General features: G+C 40.0%; 1 long non-coding RNA gene across 1 annotated transcript; it reads left to right on the forward strand.

The window, feature by feature from the left end:
- LOC109828775 lies at positions 7-3,214 on the forward strand. The gene is made up of 4 exons (XR_002243831.1): positions 7-115; positions 217-282; positions 394-458; positions 3,149-3,214. It is a non-coding gene; the product is annotated as an uncharacterized LOC109828775 (long non-coding RNA).

Here is a 5,681-nt window from a genome sequence, read left to right on the forward strand (position 1 = left end):
TTCTTTCTCTCTCTCTCTCCTTAAACCCTCCAAATACTTCACCGAGGCAGGCTAAGATTTCGGGTATTTGACTTGGATGCGAGCTCCACATCGGGTTTATCTCCTTTGTTCCCAGGTAAGGATTCATTCCTTTCACTCTCTTTGCTTGAATTTTGGTTGAATCGAACCTCCATACTAATCTTTGATTCTCGGATTTCAATGAATCTCTGAAAACAGGTTTTGATTTCCCCCCTCAAGTTCGAACACTTCTTTTGCGATTCGAGTCTATCCCTTTAATCTCAGGTAAGCTTGCTCTCCTCATGGCTTCAATTGTATCTAGTTGATTCTTGAATTTTGATTTTGAGGGTATAGCCGAAACCCTAATTTGGTTGTTTGGTTGATTTTAATTCTCAGATCTCTGGTTCGAGTACCCTCTTGCGATTCTTCTTCATCAAGTTCTCATTCACCTTTGATTCCAGGTAAGAGTTAATCCTCATGGCCGTCAAACTCAGTTGAATTTAATCCTTAGTTTTGGTTCTTGGAGAAAATTAAAACCCTAAATTGATTTTTTAGGGATTTCGACTATGAATATTTTTTTCTCATTGATTGCGCCAACTCTTGTTCTCTTCTCAAATCTAACAGAAACTCAAGGCATTTGCTCCTTTGACTTGGTTATATGTCGGATTTGAATCAAACTTATATACCCTCTTTTTTATCATTGCACTTGTATATGGGGCTCGATTGTATGTTGGATTGTTGGTCGTGAATAAGAACTGAATCGAGTTCTCAATTTGAGGGAAATATTGAGTCTCTAATTCTTGAGTTTGTGCATGACCGAAACCCTTTACTTTAATTTGTTGAGCCTCGAGCTTTTGGTTGCATGCGGAGTTTGAATTCCTTCAAGATATTTGGCCGAGGACTGGACTTGTCGTCTTGGCTTCATTAGTTTTGAGGTTTGACTTCGAACAAGAATCCAACACTGTTTTGTAATACCCAAAGTCTTAGCCTTTTGACTTGGGTAGGGCCGAACTGAGGCTTCGTTTGGTTTTGTAATGCCCAAAGTCTTAGTCTTTTGAATCGAACTTCTTCGAAGCTTAATTTTGAAAATTTTTTGTCACTTTCGAACTCTTGGTATGTTTGGTTGTCTGCATGACTTGATGTCACTTGATTCTGTTAGGAATCTTGATCCCAAGATTAGTTTATTTTGATGATAACAAATATTATATGTTGTGTGTATTACGTGCTAATATTTGTTTTGCAGTATCAGAGCTATATTAACAATTATATTCAAAGAGATACTCAAGACATAGATGAGTTCAAGGCAAAATGAAGCAAAGAAGAAGATATACTTTATTGTCTAAATGTAATTTTATATTTTTTTTACTTAGAAATTTGTACAAGCCTTGATCACTCACACACATGCACACACATAGTGTTAGAATACACTAACACATGCTTAGTGTGTTGGTTAACAATAGAAATCCCCTATGTTAGCCATTAGAGTTTATAGATATTAAGTGAGTCTTAAAATATTTCATTTATATCCCTTAACAATTAGAATCTGGAAAAACTCAAAAGATCAAAGTTGTAGTTCTCTTCAAGAGCTTTCTAACAAATCTTAAATCACCTCATTCCGATATTGGATGAGAAAGTTACAGTCAAAATACTGAAGAGAAAATTCCAAAATCTGTGAGTTTACAGTGTAGTCGACTACTATGCCTTGTAGTCAACTACTAAGCAATTTTATGACTTCACAGAGTCTGTTTAGACTCAGTGTAGTCGACTACTATGACTTTTAGTTGACTACAGATGCAGTTTTTCTAGATTTTAGGTTTTAAATAAGTGACTGTTTATAGCCGTTTTGTGGACGTTAATTGGGTTTAAAATTATGTCATTTCAGAGGCTATAAATAGGTTTAAACATTAGAAAACAAGCACCAAGTTTTGCACTTATAAGATTCATATATTGTGCAAATTAACTCTCTAAACTTTCAGCTTTTCAATCTATTTTTCTATAAAATAGAGTTTCTGATATTGCCTTTGTTCCTATCATTCTTAGAGCTTGTTTAGACAATATTCAGAGAGTTAAAAAGATTGATAAGCCACTGTTATACATTCACATCTATATCAAGGCTTATAGGATTGGAATTGTACATTGCTTCAAAGAAAGGTTCTCTCGGTTTATGAGAGGGGTTGATCTCTTGGTCTAGAGATCGGTGTGACGATTGGCATGATCTTATCAATTGAGTTTGCAATTTGCATGGTCTTGCAAATTGGTCAGGTTTGCTTTTGATTTTGTATGGTTTCAAAATCATAGTGGAAACTCTCAAGCGGGATTTTCTTGGGGACTGGATGTACACCGGGGAGGTGGAACCAGTATACATGCTTATGTTTGTGATTGTGAATTTCTGAGATTGCCATTTTTCTTTGCAATTTATAATCTACTTTGCATAAATTTTAAAAGAATACTATTCACCCTCCTCTAGTGTTCTAGTGTATCTATTTCAGATCCTACAGATTCTTGTTCATAATCATGCATACATAGTTTTGAAACTCAAGTTAATATCCATGCTCGAATTTTGGATGATTTTGTGAGCTTGTCGATTGATATGTAAGGCTTCACTTTTGGTCTCATACGAGATTTGAACCGTACATTTGAAGTATTTGGTTGTGTATACCCTCGGTTGAGTATTCAATCGGGTTCGAACATGTTATGATGATGACTGAGGTTTGGTTTTGTTTGAGAACCAAAACTTGAGATGGATACTTGATTGTGCGCATCAATTTGGTTTATCCCCTTGTATGGTTGTATGTGGAGTTTGGATTAAACCCTTGAGACTTGTGACCATGGCCGAACCCTTAGTTGGTTTTGGTTGATAACCGAACTTATTGCTTGCATTTGGTTGTTCGACTTTGACATTGGATATATCCTAAAGCTTGCCTCTAGGTAATTGACTATGAACCGAGACACCCGAGGCCGTTATCTCAATTTTATGTATTGATCGAACTTGGGCTTTTGGTTTTGATGTCTGTAGGTTTCATTGGATTTTTAATTAGAAAATTCTATATTTATAGAATTTTAGCTAAATTTCACAATTTCCCTTTTAATCCCTGATTTATATACCTCGATTCTCGATATACCTGAATTACTAACTTTCATTTCAAATTAGCTATGTCGCTGAAGAAGTCGTGTATTTCGAGGGGTCGATCGGCTACTCAGCCACCTGAGAGGGAGGCTTCATCGTTCGGGGGTAAGTTTTCATCACTTTTGTTCGTAAATTCAAAATTGATATTCTGAATATTGCACCCTCATTTGCTCTCCTTTGTGAGGCATTTGGGAAGAGCTGATACCCTCCTTTGCGGGGGGTCAATGCTTAAAATATGTGTTTTGCTTGGTCAAAACACGTCTCAAGGCAAAAAGGACGATTTCACACTGTATCACACTCCGTAGGGCAGGGTATATTGTCACGTTATCTACGTGACAATGTACATTATCCCTCGTGTGTGTGTAATAGTTGAAATCGTCTCACCAATTATAAGGTAGTGACTCTATCTCACGGATTTGTGAAAAGAGTTTGACTCCTTGTATTGCCTTGGAAATATTCTTCAAATTGTGTTTAATAAAATACACATTATTTGTTTCAGTCGAATTCCTCTCAGAAATGTTCTCATCTCGTGCGACAAGTGGTCACAGTGGTGAGGCTTACGCCTCCGCTAAGGATGCACCGCTCATGACTGTAGTTCCTCAATTCAATCCGCATAGGCCTGAGGAAATTCCTCATCTTGTGCGAGAGGGGGATCATCGTACACTGCGATGACTGATCACCAACGCCCCGCTCACTAAAGACCTAAGCTTCACTCAGAATTTAAGGAAGAATGACTATCTGTTTGGCGATTCCGTCAAAGATACAGCTGTTTTGACTCTCGTGGATGAGAAGTGGTTAAATAAAGATGGTGAGAGTTTGTTATATCTTCCCCCGATCCCTCACCATTATTCACTCGCACGCTTAAAGACACAAGCCGTGAAGTGGGAGATGTCTAAAGTCTTACAGAAGAGCAGGATGAGTTCACTGCGGGTACAATACCCATCAAAAGACTTCAAGCTCTAGTGACAGGAATTATATCTGTGGACTCCATCCTGACATGTTGGGCCAACAACCATGCCGCCGAATGAACTGTCAATCATCGCCAACACGGTGAGGAATCCGTCTCGCAAGGTTGGGAAGATAACTGCTTACAAAGGGCCATAAATGTTTTGGCTGGGTTCATTCCTTAGACAACAGATGGTGGGCTCGTATGACAAGCTATGTTCTTGGCCGATGGAGTGTGGAACTGAATGCTAGCGGATTGTATACGCCCGTTCACACTAGTATGTATGGATTGCCAGTCAGTGTACATCATTTCCTTGCACTGCTGGAACTTTACAACCCAGACACTAATACCTTCCTGACCAAGCATGAAGAGTTGGGGCTGGCCCTACATGAGATGCAGAAGGTTTTGGCTCTGCAGATGGACGACATCCCTTATCAAGATTATTTTCCCTCCTGTCGTCAATTGAGTCAGATGAAGATGGCCTCCCCTGCCGGCTACGACACGTTGTGGGATCTCATGTATCATTATCAGATGGCTTTAGCGGGCATCGGTATCCTGGAGAGGAAGAAGTTCCTACAGCTGAGCTTGAAGTAATTCGCTGACTATTTATTCAAGCATTTGGAGGATGGCTCTAGTGAAGTGGTTTGTGAATTAGAACCTCTGACTCCCTCAGCAATTAACGAACTTATTAAGAAGATCAGTGCCTAATCATATACTACTACTGCTACCGAGGGTAAGTTTCTGATGGGGACTAAGTTCTAGACTTTTCTGTGGCACGCACAGAAGCGGATTCAGCCCATGACTCTTCTGGCAGGATATCTCGCTATTTGGCTGAAGAAGTACATCGTGTCGCACTAATTTTTTGACTCTTTACCAATAGAAGTCCTCCTTCCAGCCGTCTAGCTTGCTTATGGGAAAGAACTCTCCTTACTTCTAGTGATGGTTGCTGACATACATTACGGGCTCTGGCAATTGGTCACCGGATTCACACAGGTGGGAAGCAAGTCGACAGCCGAGATCCCTACCACCAAGGTTGAATTTCCCTATACCTATCTGATGTTGTGGTTAGTTCTTTATCGCCCTGACTTGATGTCAGCGTCGAGTATCGTGGATCCCTCTATTCCTCTGGTGCAGTTGTTAGAAGATTATAAATGGAAACGCGGTTGTTCCTTGAGGTGAGGCGACAGCTCCAGATTCATAAGTGCTGGGAGTTCTTTAAATGCTTCCCATGATTCTCCAACCAGTACGATGATTTGCTGATTGATGAGGAGAGGTCAGGGACGGATCGCACTTCCCTCGATGTGGGCTGCTTCAGATGGTTGATGAATATTCGCCCTGGGTATCTTGTCTTCAGAGTGAAGAACCACTATCACATAGAGCCTTATCTATTATGTTGGTTCGCTGGTCAATTTGGTTACGACCAACTGTATGTTGGAAACCCAAACCGAGAGTTGAAAACTCAGGGCGCATAGGTTCACGGTCTTATAGATGGTACCTGAGCATGGCTTTGGAGTGTGGCGGGTTACATAGGTACCATATTCAATCTTCCCACCGCAGAACGCAAGCTAGAGCTCATATCCCTCTGCTGTAGATGGCTCATTTCCGCCAATG

The sequence above is a fragment of the Asparagus officinalis genome, chromosome 1, assembly GCF_001876935.1.
Source record: "Asparagus officinalis chromosome 1, Aspof.V1, whole genome shotgun sequence".
In the NCBI taxonomy this organism is placed as follows: domain Eukaryota; kingdom Viridiplantae; phylum Streptophyta; class Magnoliopsida; order Asparagales; family Asparagaceae; genus Asparagus; species Asparagus officinalis.